Here is a 27,403-nt window from a genome sequence, read left to right as displayed (position 1 = left end):
AGAGGAGAGATTCAAGTGCTAGTACTCTGCACTGGTTTCTGTAGCTCCTGTAAGGGATAGCTGAGCCTTTTTCAAAAGCTCAGCTGGGTATTATGAATTCGCGGTTAGGAAACTGGCATTGCAGCAGCTGGTTTTTCCCCTGACCTATGTGTGCTCATTGTAATGTGTGCAGAGATCCATTGTGTGTACTACTATTGTTGCTGCTGTTGTTGTTCAGTCGTTCAGTCATGTCCAACTCTTCGTAACCCCATGGACCATACCACGCCAGGCCTTCCTGTCCTGCGCTCTCTCTTCCGGAGTGTGCTCAAGTCCATATTCATTGCATCGGTGATGCTATCTAGCCATCTCATCCTCTGCCGTCCCCTTCTCCTTTTGCCTTCAATCTTTCCCAGCATCAGGGTCTTTTCCAGGGAGTTTTCTCTTGGGTGGCCAAAATATTTGAGCTTCAGCTTTAGTATCTGTCCTTCCAATGAGCACTCAGGGTTGATTTCCTTTAGGATTGACTGATTTGGCCTCCTTGCAGTCCAGGGGACTTGAGTCGTAAGACTAAGAGTCTTCTCCAGCACCACAGTTCGAAAGCATCGGTTCTTCGGCGCTCAGCCTTCCTTATAGTCCAGCTCTCACAGCCATACGTTGCTACTGAGAAAACCATAGCTTTGATTATACAAACCTTTGTCGGCAAGGTGATGTCTCTGCTTCTTACTATGCTGTCTAGGTTTGCCATAGCTTTCCTCCCAAGGAGCAAGTGTCTTTTAATTTCATGGCTACAGTCCCTGTCTGCATTGATCTTGGAGCCCAAGAAAATAAAATCTGTCACTGCTTCCATTTCTTCCCCTTCTATATGCCAGGAAGTGATGGGGCCAGATGCCATGATCTTCGTTTTTTTTAATGTTGAGTTTCAAACCAGCTTTTGCACTCTCTACTTTCACCCTCAACAAGAGGCTCTTTAGATCTTCTTCGCTTTCTGCCATTAGGGTGGTATCATCTGCTTATCTGAGGTTGTTGATAATTCTCCTGGCAATCTTAATTCCGACCTCTGATTCATCCAACCTGGCGTTTCTCATGATGTATTCTGCATATAAATTAAATAAGCAGGGCGACAATATACAGCCTTGTCATACTCCTTTCCCAATTTTGAACCAGTCAGTTGTTCCGTGTCTGGTTCTGACTGCTGCTTCTTGACCCTCGTACAGGTTTCTCAGGAGACAGGTAAGGTGGTGTGGTACTCCCATCTCGTTAAGAATTTGCAAAAGTTTGTTGTGATCCACACAATCAAAGGCTTTAGCATAGTCAATGAAGCAGAAATAGATGTTTTTCTGGAATTCTCTTGCTTTCTCCATGATCCAGCGAATGTTGGCGATTTGATCTCTAGTTCCTCTGCCTCTTCGAAACCCAGCTTGTACTTCTGGTAGTTCTCGGTTCACATACTGCTGAAGCGAAGCCTAGCTTGTAGGATTTTGAGCATAACCTTGCTGGCATGTGAAATGAGCGCAATTGTACGGTAGTTTGAACACTCTTTGGCATTGCCCTTCTTTGGAATTGGAATGTAAACTGACCTTTTCCAGTCTTGTGGCCACTGTGGAGTGTTCCAAATTTGTTGGCATATTGAATGCAGCACTTTAACAGCATAATCTTTTAGGATTTTAAATAGCTCAGCTGGGATACTGTCATCTCCGCTATCTTTGTTGTTAGTAATGCTTCCTAAGGCCCACTTGACTTCACTCTCGAGGATGCCCGGCTCAAGCTCAGTGACCACACTGTCATGGCTATCAGGGACATTAAGATCTTTCCTGTGTAGTTCTTCTGTGTATTCTTGCCACCTCTTCTTAATCTCATCTGCTTCTGTTAGGTCCCTGCCTTCTTTGTCCTTTATCATGCCCGTCTTTGCACAAAACGTTCCCTTGAGATCTCCGATTTTCTTGAAGAAATCTCTAGTCTTTCCCATTTTGTTGTTTTCCTTGATTTCTTTGCATTGTTCATTTAAGGAGGCCTTCTTGTCTCTCCTTGTTATCCTGGAATTCTGCATTCAGTTGGATATATCTTCTCCTTTCTCCCTTGCTTTTCACTTCCCTTCTTTCCTCAGCTACTTGTAAAGCTTCATCAGACAGCCACTTTGCTTTCTTGCATTTCTTTTTCTTGGGGATGGATTGAGTTGCTGTCTCCTGAACAGTGTTACGGACCTCCGTCCATAGTTCTTCAGGCACTCTGTCTATCAGGTCTAATCCCTGAAATCTATTCCTCACCTCCACTGTATATTCATAAGGGATATGATTGAGGTCATTCCTGAATGGTTTAGTGGTTTTCCCTATGTTCCTCAATTTAAGCTGAAATTTTGTGATAAGAAGCTCATGGTCTGAGCCACAGTCAGCTCCAGGTCTTGTTTTTACTGACTGTATAGAGCTTCTCCATCTTTGGCTGCAAAGTACATAATCAATCTGATTTCAGTATAGACCATCTGGTGATGTTTATGTGTATGGTGATGTCCATGCTGAGTATCCTTTGGGCTTTGGCCCAGCCACTTCACTCTTTCTGGCGCTACATGGAAATACCCTCTGCTCTTCCCCAGTAGTATATTGGACACCTTCTGACCTGAGGAGCTCATCTTCCGGCGTCATATCTTTTAGCCTTGTGCTACGTTCCATGGGGTTTTCTTGGCAAGAATACTGGAGTGGGTTGCCATTTCCTTCTCCAGTGGGCCAGATTTTGTCAGAACTCTCCACCATGACCTGTCCGTTTTGGGTGGCCCTGCACGGCATAGCTTATAGCTTCACTGAGTTACGCAAGCCCCTTTGCCACAACAAGGCAGTGATCCATGAAGGGATCACTAGATACTACTATTATACGTCCATAATGTTTGCTACACAATTAATAATGAACACTTATTTCTGGATCCAGATGCTGAAGTGGGTTTGCCCAGCCTGAGGCAGGTTGGGGCTCATTTGGAAACTCTGAATCGTCCTCCAGAGCAGGTCAGAGGGTCCCTGCACAGCCCTATAGACAATCTATGCCAGAAATTATTCAGGAGAGTAGGTCCCTGTTGCTTCTGCTGGACCATGGTATCCTTCTGAACCACCTGGCCAGGATGGGATAAGAATGGGATTGGTGTTGCCCTCCCATCCAGAAGAAAACAGGCAAGACATGGGTACTGGGTTAACTAGGGCCACAACTTTCTTTAACTGTTTACTCTAAGATCTGCAGCAAGACAAATCAGCTATGTAGGAATGGAATGAGGCAGGGATCACACTGGGCTCTCCTCCTCTTTGTAAGGTTATGTGTGATCCCACTCTGGTGCCATGCACAAGTAAAATGTCTTCAGCTTGCATCTGGCTAGCTCTCTCTTGGGTGAGGGAGGTCCTCCTGGCTCACCATCCCCCAAACTTTGAGTGTGCACTGTGGGCAGGGCACAAAGGGGTTCCATTCCCTGTCCCTGGGTCCCACAGCCCAAAGGACAAGTCTAGGGAATCCCCCCACTTCACCATAAAGGTGCCTTGGGATGCTCACTGAGGAGTGCATGCTGCTCTCTACCCTACCCTTAGGGTTGTATGAAAGTCACTTACCTTTTCACAGATTCTGTTTGTGTGGGGGGAGGCACTCTGTCCCTCCCCCCAGAATCCTTGATTGGGGGGGAGGTGATCCAGTCCTCCTCCCCGGAATCCTCGAGGGCCGGCTCTTCTCTACAGAGCAGCTGGCCAGGCCAGGGCCGTCCACAGATGGATTTCCAGCCACGGACTGGCTGGTGCGGACACAAATGGCGGCCATTTGCGTCCAGCCAGGGAGCCGTGATAGGCTACGTAAGGCTTTACGTAGCCTATCACGTCTGGGTAAAAAAAAAAAACGGCATACGCAAATGGCGGCTACAGCGACCGCCATTTGTGTTCCTTATTTTTCGCCGTTTTAGTCTATGTAAATATTTATGTAGACAATTACGGCGGGGGAAAAAAGGGAATGCAAATAGCGTAGTGGGTGATATTTGCGTTCCTTTTTTATTTGCCGTTTTAGCCTACGTAAATATTTACGTAGACTATTACAGTGCAAAAAAAGAGGAATGCAAATAGCGTAGTGGGCATTATTTGTGTCCCTTTTTTATTCACCATTTTAGCCTAAGTAAATATTTATGTAGGCTAAAACGGTGAATAAAAATGTAGGGATGTACAAAAGGCACTTACCTTTTGCGGATTATGTTTATGGTTGGGGGGAGGCGTTCCATCCCTCCCCCCGGAATCCTCGCTGGGGGGGAGGTGCTCCGTTCCTCCCCCCCCCCCGGAATCCTGGCCGGCCGGCTGTGCTCCGCAGGGATTCTGCGGAGCTGCCGACCGGCTCCGCCAGCAGCCAAACTTCCGGCCGCTGGCTAGCAGGGACGCAAATGGCGGCGGCCATAGCCGCCGCCGTTTGCGTCCCTGCAGTCAGCCATGATAGGCTACGTAAATGTTTACGTAGCCTATCATGGCTGACTTAAAAAAAAAATGCGCGTACGCAAATGGCGGAGGCCATGGCCGCCGCCATTTGTGTTCCTTATTTTGGCAACGCATGCTACTCTATTTGCGTTCCCCTTATTTTCTCCGTCTTAGTCTACGTAAATGTTTACGTAGCCTAAGACGTGCCAAAATAAGGAACACAAATGGCGGCGGCCATGGCCTCCGCCATTTGCGTACATGCGTTTGTTTGTTTTTTTAAGTCAGCCGTGATAGGCTACGTAAACATTTACGTAGCCTATCACAGTTTTTTTTTAAAAACCGAGCCATGATAGGCTACGTAAATCTTTACGTAGCCTATCACGTGTGTGTGGTTTTTTTTTTAAACTGGAAATGGTGGCGGCAGCAGCTAGGGATGGGGGAGAATTTCTCCCCGAAACTTCGGGGGGCCGAGTGCCAACGTGTTCGGCCCCCCGAAGTAGTTTCGGGGAGAAATTCTCCGGCCCCCCCACCCCCCGCCCCGGGATGGGACTTACCTTTCCCGAACGTCCCTCCCGGCGGCGGGTCCCGGCGGCGGTTCGTCAGGTCTTCAACAGGGGCAGAGGCGGCAGCCGGTCTTTCGACCGGCTGCCGCCATTCCAATAAAAGTAAAAAAAAAAAAAACGCCCCCATGATAGGCTACGTGATGATTAACGTAGCCTATCACGGCTAGATTTGCAAAGTCAGCCATGATAGGCTACGTTAATCGTCACGTAACCTATCATGGGTGACTTTTTTTAAAAAAAAAAGCGCGTACGGCTAATGGCGGCCCCCATAGGGAGCCGCCATTCGCGTTCCTTATTTGGTCGCTGTAGTCTACGTAAAGATTTACGTAGACTACAGCGACCAAATAAAAAAGGCACTCACCAAGGCCTTTTGTTTCAGTGGCATTTGACTCTGGTCTTAGTAGTCTGGCTGTACCTGGCCTGTCTTCTCCATTGTAGGAGTGGTTGCCTCAGTCGCTGGCCCAGAATTGCTTGCAGCCTTGTCCAGAGCAGATAAATGGACAGCAAATTCATTACAGACCCTATTTTTCTTGGCTCTCCTGGTCTCCCTTCTGACCACATTCTCCGTATCCGGCTTGCCCCCTTCCTGCTACTTAGACTCTTTCTCCAAGGCCTGCAACTTCAGAAGAGGATGATATCACTGGTGTGTGTGCGCGCATTTCTTTCTTGTCTGTCCTCCATGTTGTTTAACATCTACATGAAACCAGAGGGAAAGATTATTCAGGGACATGGATTTCAGTGTCACCAATATGCAGATGACACCCAGTTCTATCTCTTTTTCCACAGTAAAAACATTATAAAAGCAATTAGAGAAGAGTGTGGAGAGGGGAGAGCTCTATCTGTGCTTCGGGAAACAGATCAGAGGCTAAACTAGTCTATTACACTTGCAGTTAACAATAAGGGTGATGTCCATTCACTCTTTGCAGTCTGGGAGTCTCAGGACCTTCCTTATATAAGAGTGTATTTTATGGCCATCAAGGGGATACAGCCAAAAATTTCTTCTCCATGATGAGCAATTCTCTCATTGCATTTGCAAGTCCTCACCACCATTTTGTCCCCCATCACACATACCTCAGCAACCTCTAGATACGAATTGCCTAATCTCACCACCTTTTGGAAGATCATGTTGTAAATTACGGAATCACATACCCCAGTGACCTCTTCGTATAAATCACATAATCTGATGGGAGTGGGTGACATAGTATTTACAAACATTATGGGTGGATGGAATCACACACCACTGATAGGCCACTTTTGGTAGTTTTCCCATGGCAACTGTAACATCAGTTCAACAACTCACTGAGCAATGGTAGTTGATCAAGTGAGTGGATATACCTCTCTATTGCTGTATGTACAATTTACAACAGATGTTCTTCAATTTGCTCAAACTGGTCATTGTCATGTCAAGAAAGAATGTGGCTGTTGGCATAGGCCACAAGGAGGAGACATAACAAGAGAAGCTTGGAAGCAAGGGACCAAAGTCTGACATATTCTTGGTGAGTTGCTGAGGGCTAGAGTACAAATTACACTAGGGATGTGTGAGAATTTGGTTCGTATTCACAAATCATGAGAACATGTCCCTTTTACAACCCCAAACACAAATGTGAGCAGGAATGTCATTCTTGGAAAAATTTTGCAATTTCCCAAGCTTGCATTTGTGTTCAAAAGTGTGCCAGTGCACACTTCTGAAAAGGCACATTTCCTCCTAAAAATGCATTTTCATGCTTTAGCCAATGGGGGGAAAGCGTCCACTTTGGGTGCATGCTCAGAAAAGTGTGCATTTTTTGTGTTTGAAAATGTGCACTTTTCCTTTAAAAAAAAAGAAAAGACACTCACGTTCAGGAGCAAGGACAAGGCAAGTCAAGCATCGAGGTGAAAAATGGAGAAACTTGATGAACTCATGCATCATTTGTTCTCCCACCACTATATTACACAACAGAATGAACCCAGGCTTTACTGGGCCTTTGAAGAAAGAAGGATGTATGAGAAAGACTTCTCGGAAAATAATCATAGCCATCCCCACTCCCAAGATAATAAATTATGCACAATGAAAAGAAAACATACTGCCAAGGCAGATCAAGAATAGTCCATTATTTCTTATGCGGCTGCTTAAAGTCTTTCACTAAGGGCGAATCCTATCAAGATAAGTGGCCACCTCCGAATTCGGAGGCGACTGCCTATCCAAAGCAAGGCAGGAGAGGCATAGGGGGCATTTATTCCCTCCGCACCTCTCCTGCCCTGCTATTTTCGGCTAGACAGCCATTTTCAGCTGTCTAGCCGTGGGGGGGGGGGGCAACTGGGTGAGGAGGCTGCTGTACAACACATTGGATGTGTCATACATGCAGCTCCACTCTCCCTGCCCTGGAACGCCCCCCCCCAAAAAAAACACCCCTTTTCAGTCACTCCACGCTCCTCTTCCAAGTGTGGAGGACGGAGCTTTTCCGCACTGCCTCAGAGGTAGCACGGACATGGGGGGAGTTCAGTTTACCAGGAACCGACCTCAGAGTGCGGGCTCCGAGGTCAGTTCCTGGAAAACAGCATATCCTATGGCCCTCTAGACAGTGTCTAAGTGGTCATAGGACTGCTCCCTAAAAGTCTATATTTAAATAATTATACCTTGTTCTAAACAGCACACATGTTTCTGCTCTTTTTATGTATACATACATTGTTGCTCTCATGAAACTGCCATCAAGATGATTCATTTAAGTGTTAAAAAGGTAAAAGTAAAAATGAACTCACCTCTTTTTGGCCTTGAATGAACTACCACAATATCTCTTCTTGCTCGCTGAACGAAATTCAGGCTGAGCCATCCTATAATTCAGCCAGAGACATTAGTCTGACCTCTTCTGTCACAGGCCTGATGTTTATTAACAGTTCTCATGTTGCTAATTCATCTGGATACCCTAATCATTGGAATATATTGAAGAGAAGATGTGATGTTATGGTTTTCATTGCAGTAAATAGAAATTTACTGGCCAATTAAGTGTTGTTTAAATGTGTAAAATTAGCAAATGTTATAGGGCCCAGATTGCGTCCTCTTATCATTCAGTTTAAAATATAATGGGTTGAGCATTCCAGCTGTTATATGGACTACTTTTCCTCTAGCTCATACAGATGGGTAATACATTTTAGTGAAGAGAAGTCACAACAGCGGCCACCTTTCTGGAAGGGAGCCAGAATACCGAGTAGAGCAGCTGTCAGTTATTTCTCTGAATGGTAGAATTTCACATTGCTGAGGGCTGACTGTTACTCTTACTACACTAGAATGTGTCCATGCTATTGCAGGGTATTGCATACTTTGGGGAGTGTGAGCAACTACTGCTTTTGATGACATGCATCATTCCCACTAATAGTGAACTTAGGTGGTTGACTGCTATCTAGTTTGGAAGAGAAACAGGCCCATCCAAAAACTAGTAGTCTTTACATACTTGGAGATTTCCTAGGTATGCAAAGTATATCAGTTTGTAAATGCATATTTTTCAAAAAGTCATTCCACAATGTCCTGACAAGGACCTGTAAGCTTCCAGGGTTTACAGAATGTTGAGGTGTCAGTTGTGGGGGTGGGGGCAGGGTGGGAGCGAAGAAAAGGGAACTGGCTTGCTCAGGCTACTAACTGTCTATGGTAAGCATACTGAAGGGTAAAGATTAGGGGAACCTCTTTCTCCGTACTACACAGTGATGTATCCTGGAGGGTAGGTCCCACTGATGCTGTAATGACTACACCCACGCTGTAATGCACTTTGATTAGATCTGCTTAGGTTCTGTGCTATCCATGCCTCTCATCCATAGTCTAGGGTGCAATTGCACAAACAGAGCACCAGATATGAAGGAACCTCTGATTCTACAGGGAGGTATACATGCAATGGGGAAATGCCCATGTACAGCATCTTATAGAAGAGAACAGGAATTCACTGCTCTTATGAGATTCTGAATTGTGCCCTGTTTGTATGTTATTAAAAAAAAAAAAAATCACATACTGATGGCTGAGCTTCACCCAGTTTGCCTCATAATAATTTCAGTTTTTCCAGGACTTCACAGATAATTTTTGGGATAGCATGGGGTCTTTCTGGCTTGCAGAATCCATTTGCTATAGAGACTGGAAAACTGAGTTCCCAATATATCCTGGCTCAATCCAGGAGGTATTGGGAACTCTATTTCCCAGACACTCCTGCATCCATCTTAATAAACAACGTGTATCTAGGTACCAAAGAGGAGGAATTAGATGCTGCTGCGAGGCCTGTATATTATTCCTCCCTGTTGACAAACTCCAGCCTTACTAATGTGCCTTTTGGGAACTGGAGACTAATGGCACAAAAGATTGTCAAATGCAATAAGCAATTACAAGCTGAAGCAAAAATCTGGGAGTTTGGGGGCTCTGCTTCTCATTACATGTGTTTTCCAAACTAGGAAAGCTCAGTTTATGAACTTTATTTGTTTGTTTGTTTATTTATATGCTTACACTTCTGTACTGTCCATTCACCAAAACTTATCTGGGCAGTGTACATATTTTTTTAAAAGAAACCATGAACATAAAACCAAAAACCAGTTTAAAACAGTATGAGAATAAAACTGAAGTAAAATCAGCAACAGAGAAAGCCGTAGTGCCAAGAGACTACAAAACACTGAAACATGATTTAAAACTGGAAGGCCTTGGAAAGAAAATGACAATGTAGGTGCCAAGTAAGGCTCTCTGGGGAGAAAATCACACAACCAGGGAACTACCACCGAGAAGTCCCTGTCTTTAGTAGCCATCCACCTCACCTCATTTGGGCCTGGGGAAGAGCTTCTGAAGATGATCTTAGGGTTCAGCCAGATATATGTGGGAGGAAACAATCCTTCAGGTAACCTGGCTCTAGGGCCAGCCCTACTATTACATAGGCTGAAGCAACTACCTCAGGCAAATAATTTGGAGCATCATGAAATTGCGCGTTATTTTCTTTTTCATTGTATTTTGTATTATATTTTTGCTGCCAGGAAGGAGGAAGAGGTGCTTGTGAGATTTTATGCCTCAGATGCCAAAATAACATGACTGACCCTGTATACTATGCATCTTGACATGTCGAGGGGGGCACCACTCAGGCTGGTAGCCAGGGGGGCCTGGGTGGGCTGCTCTCCCTAATTTTTTTCTGCCCCCTAATTTTTTTACAAACAAATAATTAAAAAACAGTTTACAATTTTGTCTTTAAAAGTCCTGCAAACCAGATGAACTGTCCCCCTACTTTTTTGGTTCCCCCAAAAAACATTTAGGCTAGCTATAGGCCTGGCGCCATTTGCTGTTCCACCTCAGGCAGCAAAATATCTTGGGCTGGCCCTGCACTTAGCGTTTTAAAGGTTAATACCAGTACTTTGAACTGGGGCCAGAAACAGAGTAGAAGCCCATGCAGATGGCAAAGTGCTGGCCTAATGTGATCATATCTACCTGTCCTGGTTAATAGTCTTGCTGTTCTATTTTGGACCAGCAGAAGTTTCCGGATCATTTTCAAAAGGAGTTCTGATTTTTGGCACCATCTATACCTGCTTCAGATGTGCTCCTATTTGGAAGACTGAGCTTAGGAACTGCCTGGCTGCATAAAAAGTTCAGTGCCCATCACAGCTAGCCATGCAGCAAGGTATTCTCCTCTGATTTCTTCAGCGTGCTACCAGATAGATTTTTTTCAACCTACTGAGTAAAAAAAGTTGCTCAGTTAATCATGTACAGAACATCTACTTGGTCATATGACAGAGCAATCAGATGGCCGTAATGTTCTTTGGCCAGCTTTGATGAGCCTTGAAATAGGCATTTTTAAATCATTTTTTTACTGTGAGTTTCAACAAAACAAAACAAACAAATGAAAGAACAACAGAAAAAGTTTTAACATCACTAATATAGCTACATACTTTAAAGAGCTGAGTTTCAATTATTACAGCATTCTAAAAAGGGGGGGAGGAAGAATTGATTATACATAAACTGCAATAAAAGCAAACCAAATATCCATATATAGGTCCATTTGCAAGTGACGCCAGTATACCACTGTCAGGGTTCCCCTTATGACCTGGACCCTGTGAGCAACTTCTGAAGGATCTCTTGCCTCCTTAAGAGCCCCATTTTAATTCTTTTACCTCCCCGTTTCCAATAATGTGGGATTTAGGCTGTAGATGTGGGGTGATTGACACTCTGTAAACTGGTTAGCTGTACATAGTTTTCTCCAAGCTGCTTCTTCCCACTCCCTCTTCAGGCTCTGGTGTCTCTGACTCTGCTCTGCTCTCTCGTAATCTTTATATACCCTCCTTCCTCAAAACTGAAAGTACTGTTTCATACCTGAAGAAATGAAACTTAACTTGAGAAATGAAACTGAAACTTAACTGGAGAAATGAAACTACTCCTCTCAGGGATACCCCCTCCCAACAAAAAACTCCAGGCCTCTAAGCCTGACCATTTTTTCCCTTTGCCTCTGTAGGCCTCAAACATCCACAACCACTCTTTCAAATGTTGCTAGTGTTGTTAGGTCTTCATTGCATTGCAGGAGATGAACATTTTTCCTTCCAGTGTTGTCATATCAGTCTTTTGGTGGTCAAAAGGGCACAAAAAATCCATTTATGCTGACCATATGTTAAATTCCAAGAAGCAGATAAATAATTTAGAAGAACATGTACATCATTAAGTATTAAAGAATGTTCCAATACAGAGTTTATCCATATGATAACTTCCTCCCAAAAGGAGGCAACTATTGGGAATTGCCAAAACATATGATTAAAAGAAGCATTAGCTGTATTACACCTCCAACAATTAGACAAGTTAGACAAACCTTTATTAAAGAGACATTGTGGCATCCAATGGACCCAAAACAATAGTTTTTCCTGAATAAGACATAACCAAAGATCCACAGACACATCAGATACACACGCCAAAGCAGCAATCCATTGATTAGGCAAAATAGGTCAATCAGTTCCCTGTTCCATTCCTGCTTAAGACCCTGCGTTGCGTATCACATTTATTCACTGATGATAGATATTTATAAACATGAATTGTGGGTCAATATACCTGGTCAGCTTTAATAAGTCTTTCCAATAGCAAAGGGGACTCTGAGGCTGTAAAAGCAGCAGGAAGGACTGAATTTTGATTCTAACAAATGTTGCAGTTACAAGTATTGCCATTCAGCTGTAGCAGACAATCAAATTTATCTCGGAAAGCTAAAAATGGCAAAAACTCATAACCAGCACACAATAATTGATCTAAAGTAAAAATAATCTTATTTGTCCAGGTCGGTCACAAAAATATTTTCTTTCCAATTTTTAAATGGGGATTTCCCCGTAGAGTCAATTGGCATGGGAAATGGATTAAACTGTCATTGGTGTGAAATTATACTCCACATGTTTCTAACTGCCGAAATTGTGGGAGAAGCCCTATCTACTCTAATATGCAGAGAACCTAATATATTTGGAGAGAGGTTCCAGACAAGAAGATTCCAACATTGACCAAGGTGGAAAATCAAATCTAAGTGAAATGACCAGAATTTAGTACAGGTCAACAGATAAGCCCGATGATATGTAGCGGAATCCGGAAAGCCAAATCCACCTTCTTTAATTGGGAGTTGCATCCTTTCAAAGATATTCTTGCAGGAGCCCAGGACTCTTCTCCAGCCAGGAGTTCTTCCTGAATGCCTATTGGAGAGGGAGAGGTCACATGATCTCCTGGGAGTTCAGAAAAAAACTTCCAGGCCGGAGAATTGTCCTGGGCTCCTGCAAGTGCAAGGGGTGTTTAAAAATAAAATAAAATAGAAAGAAGACCTTTCAAGAATCGTCTACACATAAAAAGGTATGTGGAAACCCTGTCTTCCTCCCAAGAAGAAAATTCTCCCAAATTCTCACCTCTCCCAGCCTCTTTCTTCAGAGTTTCTATTCCCCCCAACCCCAAGAAATGCCAAAAATTTAAGAACTGAAATGTTCAACACAGCACTAGTTAGCATAGTTGGTATGGTTCTTGTGAGGCTTAGGAATCACAATAATATAAGCATCATTTAGCAATGAAGAAAGGGAGCCCAATTCAAAAATATGGTTATAAAGGTGTCACAGCTTTGGATCTAAAAGGCTGGAAAATGTTTTATACCACTCAATTGGAAATCCATCTGGACCAGGTGATTTCCCAGTGTTCATATTCATAATTGCTTTCATGATTTCCTCCAAATGTAAAAGAGCCAAAAGAAGCCATCGTTGTGAAAAATCTAAGCATGGAAAGTGAACTTGAGTGGGGAAAGCGTCCATGTCCTGCTCTGACATTTCAGTACCAGTACTATAAAGATCAGTATAAAACTTTAAAAATTGTGAGTTTATATCTATAGGATATTGTGTCACTCTCATCTTTGACAGCTGAAATGACATTACAGTTACAGCTGTTTAAGGTGATGTGCAAGGATGTTCATCATTTTCCCAATATGCCTGTCGTAAACAGGTCAGGGCAGATTCCACCTGCTGGTAGAGAATATTGTTCAACACATGCTTAGCATCCTGCAACCCCTGATAAAGTTGTGCAGTAGGGGAAATGGCAAACTGAGTTACAAGACATTTCAACTTCTTATTTAAAGACATCTGTTGCATTTAAAAAAAAAAAGTTTGTAAGAGGCATAGACAATAATTTGGCACCGTATAAAAGCTTTGCTGGCCTCCCACTCAATTGCTCATGAACCAGCTATGCACTCATTAGTTTTAAAATACTCCATCAATTCAGCTAATACCTGAGTTTTAAACTTATCATCAATAAGAAGAGAAATATTAAGGCACCAAAGACCAGGGCCCTGAGGGTATATGGAAATTTCAATTCCAAGCATACCAGGGCATGGTCCGAGACTACCAATGCGTCAATCTTGCAGTCTTTTGTTTGACATAACAAAGATGTACAGACCAAAAAATAATATAAAGCAATTATGATGAACTGGTGAAATAAAAGTATACTGTCTATTGGCATGATATAAAATTCTCCAGCACCAATTCGTGGTTATGTGATTTAGCTCTAGACTGCAGGTCTGGCACCTTTATTGCAGAATGGCTGTTAACTGAATGGTTATTAACTGAATTTAAAATAGAAATAAAAACAGACTTGGATGAAGTAAAATGAGTCAAGTCATAGAAAAGAATGACTGAAATTCAGAAGCATGCTGAGCGTACATTTTATATCACCTTGCAGAAGACAATTAAAAAACATTTCACAGGAGTACAAAAAAAAGCTGTGCATCAGCATAAAAGCTCCTAACTTCAAAACTGGAAAGTGAATTCTACAATGTAATGATGTGAAATACTTTAAATAGGACAGAATTAATTATAAATAATGTTATAGATTTTAAAACTGCAAACAGCCAAATGAATTTTCACACAAACTGCCTATAGACAGATTTATTAATTACTGCGTAATAGCCCAGGAGATAGAAGGTTACAGGCAATTTAAGAGCTGTTGTCAGGAGAACTTTTTCTTGCCCATTTTATACAGATCTTCAAAACTTGCTTCAGAAATTGGGAAAATGGGCTTGTAACTGAAAGTTGATAGAAGTTGTTAGGGAAAGGAGAACAGCACAAGGAACAGTCAATTAATTAAGCTAGATAAGATCCCAAGCACAGCAATAAGTGTGGGAAAATTTCAGCATTGATTTTGGATTTTGTTCTGAATAATGAGCTGTTACATGTATTAGCTACTTGCATGCATAAACACTATCAACTGATAGAGGCTAAGGGCTAATTTACATAGTACCTTTGAAGTAGGGTTGCCACCACACAATTGCTTTATTCTAGTTGGTGCCTATGATTCTGCATGGGTTTAAAAAAGAAAGACAAATATGGTTTATCATGTTGCCTAGTTCTGCCCATGTCAGTAACACACCTCTCAGTGAGATAGGGATGACTGGCATACGTGTAGGAATCAAAGATGGGGTGGCATGACAGGCAACCACAGGGAAATGGTGCAACAGCAGCAGGCATGACAGTTTGGTAAGATGCAGATAAGGTCTCAGGAAGGATATAAAGGAAAAAACAGAATGAACCTAGCAAGGTTGCCCCCCCCACACACACACACAAACACACACATTCCCCTGTCATCCAGCCCTGCTGTCACACCCCCGCTGTTGGGCAACTGACCCTCCCTGCTGGGGTTGGTCACAGTAGAGAGAGAGGGTCAGTTGCCCAGCAGTGGTGGCAGGAATTTTTTTCTTTTTCCTTTTCCTTCCATAAATGCATTTATGGAAGGGGCAAAAAAGTTCCCAGATTTCAGGATTAAACCCCCGGCTCAGCTCGCAAAGGATCATCATAGGAATCCGCCAGGCCTTAAAAGGGCTGGATTTTCCAGTGATGGACATCCCATATATATAACTTGGTGATTAAGGAAAGCTACCCCTTAATTGCTAACTCTCCACATCTTGCAAAAGCCATGAACAAGTCACCTTTTTTTGCCCCCCACCAGCCACCATCTTGTAAGTGCAGAAATCAGAACAGCCATCAGCAATCCCAGAGCACACCATTGAACATCCAGCTGCTGCATTACCTTCTCTTATCTATATAAAACAACAACTTTCAAAAGCACAATTAATGGAAAGATCTGTGGTATTAAACAGAACATCACTTGCAAGCCATTTAGTTGCAACATGCTGGCAAAACCACCAGTGATCTACATACAAGAGCCAGAAACCACAAGTCAGGTATAATAACAAAGAAGACAGAACAACCTGTGGTGAGCACGCTTTATTTCTGATGGCCACAGCCTTTCAGACATGGTGAAGGTTTCAAAAGAACAGTCACCTAACCTGGCAATCCTTGAAACAAGGGAAAACGTTTGGATTTATAGACTGGACACACCGACTCTGAAGGCCTGAACTTGGAGGATCACACCACCTCCTGGACTTGTCTTGCAATCTGAGAATTCCATTCACAGCACTAACATTCTGTAACTGTCACCCTAGGGGGCTATGGTTCAGTGCTTATACAAACTCTCACTGATGAAGGCAGATGATGAAATGTTTGATAGAACTCAACGGACATATATTTATCTCTGTTTTGCCAATTGCTTTACTAAAAGTATTGATTCTTAGCACAATGGCTTGCATTCCTCTGGAAACCAGGGTTTGCCTGATTACAATGCTGTTTAGTTGCTTCTCTCTCTCTCTCTCTCTCTCTCATCTATCTATCTATATCTCTATTTATCATCCATCAATCCATCCATCTGTCTCAGAGTTGTTCTACGTCTTTTGTTTTCATGCACTACAGTTACTTTAGTTGTTGTTCTGTGATTCCTAAATACATAGGACTTCAATAATTGATTAGATTTTTAAGTTTTCTCTTAAAAAACACTTCCTATTATCCTGCTTCTCATTCTATTCCTATTATTATTGCTTCTCAGAATTTTAGTGTTAGAGGGAATGGAACGAGTTAGGCTGAATCTACACATAGCAGTTATACTGTTATCATACTGTTATCATAACTATTGGTGCCCATTGTGTCATGTGTACCAATAGTTAGGATGAAAGCAGTATAACTGCTATGTGTAGATTCAGCCACAGTTAGCACAACCTATAGGTTTATGACCAAGAGATGTATTTCTCAACTTTTCCTGAAAGTATCTGAGAAAGGGGATTCTGTGGCCAGTATGAGTCGCTTGGCCCATTGCCAAACCATTCTAAGCCTGTGCCCAAAAGTCAGCCTTCCTTACTGCTTGCCTTGCAGTGCATCACTTAAACCAGAAGTATGATATCAAACCAAAGATATATCCATTAACGTGGGTGTTTTGAGAGTTACTGTTTTGGACTAGGGATGTATGAGAAATACGGATGTCACAGGAGACTGAGGGGAGGGGGACAGTCCAGCAGACTCCCCAACCCCTGGTCGGCTTCCTGGACTCCAGTCCACAGACTGTTGTGCTTGCCTGATTTGGCATGTGCTAAATTGGGCAAGCACAGGTGTCCCCGCTGGCCCACCGAGCCACCATTTTGCATAAAAATGGCAGCTTGTTGTTTTATGTGAAAGGCATTTTACACAAACGGCATCTGTAAACCAGTCATTTACACAAGATTGCAGGCCTAAATGGAGCATTTAAGCCTGTAATCATGAGTGGATTGCTGCTTTATAGCTGCCATTTGCATAAAAGGTCCTTCATGTAAAAGAACAAGCTGCCATTTTTATGCAAAATGGCAGCTTGCTGAGGGATCGGGCAGCTGTGCACCACTCACTGGACACCTGTGAACTGCCCAGCAGCTCACCAGCAGCAAGCAGGGGCAGCCAGCCAGCAGGTGTCCAGCAAGCGGCAGGCAAGGCAGACTTGGGTGAGTCCATCCATCCATAATGAAAAATTCATTTCAGTTCCTTTCTGACCAGCATGTACCCAGTTTGCACCTCCCAGAATGGAACACAGACCCAAATGCAATCTTTCCAATGAAGTTAGCAGGACATAAAAATACATTTAAAAAACATCCACATTTGAAAAATGTGCATGAAAAAATTGCACTTTGGGGAAATGTACGCAAATATGCTTTAATCAATGAGAGAAAAACATGCACCTTTTAAAAATGTGCACAAGTGATGCATACATTTGGGAAAATATGCAGAAATAAATGCACAGAGTTGCATGCAAAAAGGGGGGGAAAGCTTGCAATCTGATACAGACACAAGTCAGAATGACTTTTGTCATGGAACTGGGAGAACCTCAATGAGCTCGGATATTTCAGAGTATCCAATACTGCCGCTGTGCTCCCCTAGTTCCATTGCACTTGTGGGACTCACTGCTCACACAACAGGAGCTAGCAGTTCTGACAGTAACCCCATAAATGAGCAGAAACACTCAGAACAGAAACAGAAGTTCCCTTCTGGTAGCTCTGCTGACCTGCCTCATTCTGGAAACAAGTGTTTTGCTTGTTTCCTGTTTCTGCAGGAACCATTCACTTCCCGTTGCACTGGTGGTGGGTCCCGCTAGCACAGGGGCAGCATTAGATATTATTGGCCATGATTTTAGAGTGAATGCTCAATTTTTTGCACTGGTTTAGCTGCTTCAGAAGCAAAATGGGAAAAGCTTAACAAAGAAACTGACAAATTACATTTCATGCATATTTATTCATACACTTTGTATTCAAGAGTAACTTTTTTTAAAAAAAAAGATTTTATTATTTTCCCAAAACAAGATTAAACAAACTAAAAAAATAAAATAAATAAAAGGAAGCACACTGGATTTAAATCTACTTATTGACAGTGAGTAGTACTGAAACTAGCTAAAGGCAAAGGCAAAACATCTGACATTTATAAAATATGGCAGGGTTTTATTTTATATACTAATCAGGGACAGTCAAAGCTTTTCCTCAGAGAGAGAGAGCTTCAGCTATTGGATGGTATAGAAATAAAAAAATAAATAGTACATTTAACATATATGTATATTTTCCCTTTACCTCACAAACCAAGATATAGGTGGAATCTATAGGCTACTTGAAGTTTTTCTTTATAATTCTTTACCATAATAATGTAAACAGAGGGAGCAATCCTATGGCCACTAGACAGCAGCTAGACAGCCATAGGGTATCTGGTTTTCCAGGAACTGACCTTGGAGCCCGTGCTCCAAGGCTGATTCCTGGAGAACCGACCTCCCCACACTTTCATGCTGCCTTGGAGGCAGTGTGGAACAGCCCCGTCCTCCACGCTCACAAGAGGAGAGTGGAACGGCCAAAAAGGGGTGTTCTGGGAGGCAGACCAGGGAGGAAATGCCGGTACGACACATCCTATGTGTCATCTGGCAGCCTCCTACCCTGCTCCTCCCTCCTGTGGCTAGACAGCCAAAATCGGCTGTCTAGCCAAAAATGCAGGGCAGGAGAAGCACGGAGGGAACAATCCCCTCCATGCTTCTCCTGTCCTCCATTGGATAGGCGGTCACGTCCGAGTTCAGAGGCAACCACCTATCTGAATAGGGTTGCACCCCTAGTCTCTTTTCCATGGTTTGAGGAAAAGCTTTGAATGTTCCTGATTAGTATATAAAATAAAATCCTGCCGTATTTTATAAAAGTCAGATGTTTTGACTTTGCCTTTTCACTGCCTTGCTGTGGCAAAGGGGCTTGCATAACTCAGTGAAGCCATAAGCTATGCCGTGCAGGGCCACCCAAGACGGACAGGTCATGGCGGAGAGTTCTGACAAAATGTGGTCCACTAGAGAAAGAAATGGCAACCCACTCCAGTATTCTTGCCAAGAAAACCCCATGGAACGTATCACAAGGCTAAAAGATATGATGCCGGAAGATGAGCCCCTCAGGTCGGAAGGTGTCCAATATACTACTGGGGAAGAGCAGAGGGTATTTCCAAGTAGCGCCAGAAAGAGTGAAGCGGCTGGGCCAAAGCCGAAAGGACACTCGGCTGTGGATGTGTCTGGTGGTGAAAAGAAAATCCGATGCTGTGAAGAACAATATTGTTTAGGAACCTGGAATGTCAGATCAATGAATCAAGGTAAGCTGGAGGTGGTCAAACATGAGATGGCAAGATTGAACATCGACATCTTGGGAATCAGCGAACTAAAATGGACAGGCATGGGCGAATTTAATTCAGGTGACCATCATATCTACTACTGTGGGCAAGAATCCCTTAGAAGAAATGGAGTAGCACTCATAGTCAACAAAAGGGTGGGAAAGGCAGTACTGGGGTACAATCTTAAAAATGATAGAATGATCTCAGTACGAATCCAAGGCAAACCATTCAACATCACAGTAATTCAAGTCTATGCCCCAACCACTGATGCCGAAGAAGTTGATGTTGATCGGTTCTATGAAGACCTACAACACCTTCTAGAACTAACACCAAAAAAAGATGTCCTCTTCATCATAGGGGATTGGAATGCTAAAGTAGGAAGTCAAGAAATCACCAGGATAACAGGCAGGCATGGCCTTGGTGCACAAAATGAAGCAGGACAAAAGCTAATAGAGTTTTGCCAGGAGAAGAACACGCTGATCATAGCAAACACTCTTTTCCAACAGCACAAGAGGCAACTCTACACATGGACATCACTAGATGGTCAATATCAAAATCAGATTGATTATGTCCTTTGCAGTCAAAGATGGAGAAGCTCTATACAGTCAGTAAAAACAACACCTGGAGCTGACTGTGGCTCAGATCATGAGCTTCTTGTTGCAAAATTTTGGCTGAAATTGAAGAACGTAGGGAAAACCATTAAACCATTCAGGTATGACCTAAATCATATCCCTTATGAATATACAGTGGAGGTGAGGAATAGATTTCAGGGATTAGACCTGATAGACAGAGTGCCTGAGGAACTATGGACAGAGGTCTGTAACATTGTTCAGGAGGCAGCAACGAAATCCATCCCAAAGAAAAAGAAATGCAAGAAAGCCAAGTGGCTGTCTGATGAGGCTTTACAAGTAGCTGAAGAAAGAAGGGAAGCGAAAAGCAAGGGAGAAAGGGGAAGATATATCCAACTGAATGCAGAGTTCCAGAGAATAGCAAGGAGAGACAAGAAGGCCTTCTTAAATGAACAATGCAAAGAAATCGAGGAAAACAACAGAATAGGAAAGACTAGAGATCTCTTCAAGAAAATTGGAGATCTCAAGGGAACGTTTTGTGCAAAGACGGGCACGATAAAGGACAAAGAAGGCAGGGATGTAACAGAAGCAGATGAGATTAAGAAGAGGTGGCAAGAATACACAGAAGAACTATACAGGAAAGATCTGAATGTCCCTGATAGCCATGATAGTGCGGCCACTGAACTTGAGCCAGACATCCTCGAGAGTGAAGTCAAGTGGGCCTTAGGAAGCATTACTAACAACAAAGCTAGCGGAGATGACAGTATCCCAGCTGAGCTATTTAAAATCCTAAAAGATGATGCTGTTAAAGTGCTGCATTCAATATGCCAACAAATTTGGAACACTCAACAATGGCCGCAAGACTGGAAAAGGTCAGTTTACATTCCAATTCCAAAGAAGAGCAATGCCAAAGAGTGTTCAAACTACCGCACAATTGCGCTCATTTCACATGCCAGCAAGGTTATGCTCAAAATCCTACAAGCTAGGCTTCAGCAGTATGCGAACCGAGAACTACCGGAAGTACATGCTGGGTTTCGAAGAGGCAGAGGAACTAGAGATCAAATCGCCAACGTTGGCTGGATCATGGAGAAAGCAAGAGAATTCCAGAAAAACGTCTATTTCTGCTTCATTGACTACGCTAAAGCCTTTGATTGTGTGGATCACAACAAACTGTGGCAAATTCTTAAAGTGATGGGAGTACCACACCACCTTACCTGTCTCCTGAGAAACCTGTACGAGGGTCAAGAAGCAACAGTAAGAACCAGACATGGAACAACCGAGTGGTTCAAAATTGGGAAAGGAGTACGACAAGGCTGTATATTGTCACCCTGTTTATTTAACTTATATGCAGAGTACATCATGAGAAACGCCAGGTTGGATGAATCACAGGTCGGAATTAAGATTGCCGGGAGAATTATCAACAACCTCCGATATGCAGACGATACCACCCTAATGGCAGAAAGCGAAGAGGATCTCAAGAGCCTCTTGTTGAGGGTGAAAGAGGAGAGTGCAAAAGCTGGTTTGAAACTCAACATTAAAAAACCGAAGATCATGGCATCTGGCCCCATCACTTGGCATATAGAAGGGGAAGAAATGGAAGCAGTGACAGATTTTACTTTCTTGGGCTCCAAGATCACCGCAGACGGTGACTGTAGCCATGAAATTAAAAGACGCTTGCTCCTTGGGAGGAAAGCTATGGCCAACCTAGACAGCATAGTAAGAAGCAGAGACATCATCTTGCCGACAAAGATTCGTATAATCAAAGCTATGGTTTTACCAGTAGTAATGTATGGCTGTGAGAGCTGGACTATAAGGAAGGCTGAGCGCTGAAGAATTGATGCTTTCGAACTGTGGTGCTGGAGAAGACTCTTACGAGTTCCCTGGACTGCAAGGAGGTCAAATCAGTCAATCCTAAAGGAAATCAACCCTGAGTGCTCATTGGAAGGACAGATACTGAAGCTGAAGCTGAAATATTTTGGCCACCTAATGCGAAGAGAAAACTCTCTGGAAAAGACCCTGATGCTGGGAAAGACTGAAGGCAAAAGGAGAAGGGGACGACAGAGGATGAGATGGCTAGATAGCATCACCGATGCAATGAATATGACCTTGAGCACACTCCGGGAGAGAGCGCAGGACAGGAAGGCCTGGCGTTCTATGGTCCATTGGATCACGAAGAGTCAGACACAACTGAACGACTGAACAACAACAAGTTTCAGTTGGTATGTCAACTATTCAGTTGGTACAGTAACTATTATTGAACATTACTTACTTTTACGTATACAGAGGTATGAAAGAGTTTTGCAAAGAGCCAGCCAGGTTTTCTAGGAACTAGATAAGAGGGGAAACCATCTTCATGGCTTCTCAAGTAATTGAAGTGCTGGTTACCAGGTTTTAGGCACTATAGACTGGCTACTGTGATTTTGCACTGGTGGCACCTAATGATACATTTTAAAGAAATATAACATTCTGTTTGTTAGTGGAAGAATACGTGGCAAACGTTACCCTTGTTTCTCAGTCATTGTACTGAGGTGGACCCCACTATGCAGTTCTTCTTTACAACAACAACAACAACAACAACAACCACCTCTCAGTCTGAGTACACAATTGCTTTTGAGAAAAGTTGTTCTTGTTTATTTTGTCAAAGGAACCCCAGCTTTTCTTGTTGCTCACCAGCATACTTGTAACTCCTAGCTGTAGTTTAATTGCATGACACCCAATGCTGCATGGCCTTTGACATTAGGGATGGTGGAGAATTTCAGAGAATTTCTCCACGAATCTCGGTGAGGCCGAATGCCAACGCATTCAGCCCCCCGAAATTGGCGGTGAAATTCTCCGCCCCCACGCCACCCCCCCCCAGGATGGGACTTACCTCCTGCGAATGTCCCTCTCAGCGGCGGGTCCCGGCAGTGGTTCGGCGGCGGTTCGGCGGGGGCGGGGGCAGCGGCCGGTCTTCCGACTGGCTGCCGCCGCCGTCATTACAAAATAAAGTAAAAAAACAAACAAACCCCGTGATAGGCTACGTAACAATTAACGTAGCCTATTACGGCTAGATTTCCAAAGTCAGCCGTGATAGGCTACGTTAATCGTTACATAGCCTAACACATGTTTTTTTTTCACTTTTTGTTTCGCGGCCGGGGAGACGTGGCGCTTCTCCCCGGCCTGAATTTCGGCGAGGCGGGGCGCCTCCCCCCCGGGCCTGAATTTCAGCCGGGCGAGGCGGGACGCCTCCCCCCCCTTGCCTGAACTTCGGGGGGAGAAGCAAAGCGCCTCCCCCCCCACCGCGAAGCCAAGCTGCGAAAAGGTAAGTGACTTTTGTACATCCGTAGTACAATGCAGAACTTCTTTTCCCAATTTAAACAATTTAGATAATGGTGCTGTGAAATTGGACTGCTGTTTGTTTTAATCGCTTTTAAATTGCATGCACTTCCTTCCTGCTGTGAACAGAAACTGCTGGAGCTTTTTATTATAAACTCTGGATGTGAATATATAATTCTTAAGACCTGATTTCCAACGCTGTATGTTTCAGCCGGTAGGACCCGATGTTCTGCATGATTGTTTTAGCCTGTGACTGACTGACTGTTTGAATTTTATTTATTCTAATTAAAGCACTGGCATCGTGCTTTTCTTCATTTAAAACTACGGTGGTTCCAAACTTTAAACGTACTTCAGTTTGCTGGGAGTGTCAGTGGGAGAGGGCTATTGTCCTCATGTCCTGCATGTGGGCTTCTCAGAGGCATCTGATTGGCCACTGTTGGAAATAGGATGCTGGACTAGATGAACCACTGGTCTGATCAAGTAGGGCTCTTCATGCATTCTTATACAGTGTGCTACCCACTGTAAAAGAGGAAATTTTCCACGGCTGCTCCTTTCCATGCCACCAGGTAACATGGGAAGCAAAGGACTGTATTTATTTATTTATTTATTTATTAAATTTATTAATCGCCCATCTGACTGGTCACCCAGCCACTCTGGGCGATGTACAACCCCCATAAAACAATTTAAAACAATAAAATTTTACCATAATTTTTTTTTAAAAAAAATACCCTAGCCCACCCCAAATGCCTGCCTGAACAACCACGTTTTTAATGCACGGCGGAAGCTCATTAAAGAGGGGGCATGACGGAGTTCCCTAGGGAGGGAGTTCCACAGAGTGGGGGCCACCACAGAGAAGGCCCTCTCCCTCGTCCCCACCAGTCTAGCTGTCCTGGCTGATGGGACAGAGAGAAGGCCATCCGAGGCTGATCTTGTTAAGTGGCCTGTCTGGTGTTGCTGGAGGCGCTCCTTAAGATAGGCTGGGCCGGAACCATATAGGGTTTTAAAGGTCAAAACCAACACCTTGAATTTGGCCCGGAAAACAACTGGTAACCAGTGCAACTCCTTCAGCACTGGAGTGATGTGATCTCGCCGGCAGCTGCCTTTAATCAGGCGAGCCGCCGCGTTCTGTACCAGCTGCAGCTTCCGAACCGTCTTCAAGGGTAACCCCACGTAGAGCGCATTACAGTAGTCTAAACGAGAGGAGACCAGGGCATGTACTACCGATGGGAGCAGATGGTCAGGAAGGAAGGGGCGCAGCCGCCGTATCAGATGGAGTTGATACAGCGCTGTCCGGCTCACAGCTGACACCTGAGCCTCCATGGACAGCTGGGAGTCCAAAATGACCCCCAGGCTGCGGACCTGGTCTTTCAAGGGTAGCCGTACCCCATTCAACACCAGGTCAACATCCCCCAGCCTCCTCTTGTCTTCCACCAAAAGTACCTTGGTCTTGTCAGGGTTGAGCTTCAGCTTATTCCTCCCCATCCAGCCACTCACCGTCTCCAGACATTTGGACAGGGATTCTACGGCCAACCTTGGTGAAGATTTGAACAAGAGGTAGAGCTGTGTGTCATCCACATATTGATGACACCGCACCCCAAACCTCCTGATGATAGCCCCCAGTGGCTTCACATAGATGTTAAATAGCATCGGGGAGAGGATGGAACCCTGTGGCACCCCACAAGTAAGTGGCCACGGGTCCGAAACCTCCTCTCCCAGTGCTACCCTCTGGTACCTGCCGGAGAGGAAGGACCGGAACCACCGCAATACAGTGTCTCCAATGCCCAACCCCTCCAGGCGGTCCAGGAGGATACCGTGGTCAATGGTATCAAAAGCCGCTGAGAGGTCGAGGAGAACAAGGAAGGAGCATTCACCCCTATCCAGAGCCCTCCTCATATCATCCACCAAGGCGACCAAGGCCGTTTCTGTCCCATGCCCAGGCCTGAAGCCCGACTGAAATGGGTCTAGATAATCCAGATGGGTCCAGCCGGCCCTTGCAGCTTGGGCCCAGAGGCCCAGAATTGCCCCCACGCAACAGATTCTGGTGCTCCGTGGCCTCCGAGAAAAAGCCTGGGCTGGACCCTTGCCACAAGGCCCGGGATCACCCAAGTGGGCATGATCTGGGCTGTCCAGCGCCTGAGGAGGCCAAACGTCAGTGCCCTCTGCCACTGTGACTGACGCCGCAGCAAGAAATCCCCTGCCAGGCAAATTGGGGCAAAAGAGGCTGCCGCTGCCGCCGCTGACCACCAAACGCAGCCGCGGCTGCACATGGAGGAAGCGAGATCACTTCTCCAGAAGCCGCTGCCACCATTGCTGCCATCAGGGTTTTTTGGCTGCAAAGCACGAGGCACCCGCTTTGCAGCCATATTTTGCAGAGGCGTGGAAGATGGGCGTAGAGAACCTTAAGAAGTCTCTCCGCCCCACCCACCCCTGGTGGCATCACTTCAGGCCACCAATCGTGGCCGAAGAAGTCACCTCTCCCCATGTGCCTGCAACGGCCTACCACGAGGCCAAGCAAGCTGGACTCGTGGTGTGGCATTTCTGACACGTCCCTGTGCCAGCATGAACCCATTTTCCCCTATGGTTGATTCTGGTACAAGAAGGAATGACATGTTCTGAGGCAGCTAATCTAGGGGTTCTCCAGTGTCGGCGGCAGCATGGGAAGGAGTCATCCCCCTGCACCCTGTGTCTCTGAAGTAAAATGAGCACTGGACCAAAATGCACTCATTGGAGCTAAGTCCATTAAAAATAGGTCTGATTCACACATGCACATTCATAATCAATCCAAGCACAATTTTTCACACATTCTGCTGCCAGTTGCCAAGTGTAGATAAATCAAATCATGTGTATACATGTGTGCAAATCCTCAGTGATATTTGCTTCTAAGTAAACATGTGTATCATTGGGCTGCAGAACTGATTATCTGGCTACTTTCTAGAGGAAGCACGCAGCAATTGATTGAATTTCTGGTGTTCATACATGGTAGGACTCAATGGAGTGGCAAAATAATTGTACTTACACAGTCTGAGATAAATTAAAAGAAGACATGTCAGTGGAACAGATGGGCTTCCCAAAAAGAGAAAACTCTAGAAGCAGAACTGTCATTGGGGCAGAGGAATATCAGCCATTTTGGTAGTAAGAGACAAAACTCTTCTTTAGAAAGGATGTTCAGCTTGTATATGGTAGACCTTGGTTTGGATTCCTGGTTTCCCTTTCAATTCAGATTATGTTTATATTTTTCTTCTAGTATTGAATGGCTAACATTATTCTTTCATGCTACCGTTTAGGTTCTTTTGCCTGGTAATACAGACAAGACAAAAGAAACTGAGATGTCTTAGATCTGAGATGTGCCGTGGGGAAGTGTGTCAGTTCTGTGTGGTGTGGAGACATTAGACAGAAAACACAAACAAAATCACCTAACTGTACATCTACAGTGTCTATCAATGACAGTTATGGTGCTTAGTGTACAAATCAATTGTACTTACAGACTAATAGGCATTAAATATTGCTAGATGTCAACTGGACTGTCATTCAGGAATCAAACCAGTATGATATCAGAAAAAAAAGCCATGATAAGAACTGTTGATGGATAAATCCCATTATCTATCTATCTATCTATCTATCTATCTATCTATCTATCTATCTATCATTTTTTCATTTATTTATGCAATGGAACTTCGATAGGCTAGAATACACTCCAATCAATTTTATTGCTTTTAGGCAGTGGCCTTTGTATAAAAATAAATACACACACAGAGAGAGAAAGAAGCAAAAAATACCAAGGTTAAACATAATACATTTAACACATAATATACAAAATTCAAAAATTTAAAAATATTCTGTCCTTAATCCATAAGTGATATTGTGTAAATCAAATACAGTCATCTCCTTTACAATTGATTGCTATCTCCTCTATATAGTTCTTTCTAATCTTCTTGGCAGCAATGGCAAAGAGAGCTACACACCAGGTTGCATATTTATCTATGTCTATTAGGAGATAGAAAATCATATCCAAGGGACCTCGGTAAGAGGAAACCATTCCCTGAGTCATTGTACAAGGGGCAGCACAAAATAAGATCCTCTGGCTCAGGACAACCACCGATACAAACATGGTCAT

The sequence above is a fragment of the Heloderma suspectum genome, chromosome 4 (genome assembly GCF_057233095.1).
Source record: "Heloderma suspectum isolate Gila_16-S chromosome 4, 16-S_ref, whole genome shotgun sequence".
Classification (NCBI taxonomy): Eukaryota; Metazoa; Chordata; class Lepidosauria; order Squamata; family Helodermatidae; genus Heloderma; species Heloderma suspectum.
The sequence above is the reverse complement of the archived record's forward strand: the minus strand, read 5'-3'. Positions refer to the sequence as shown.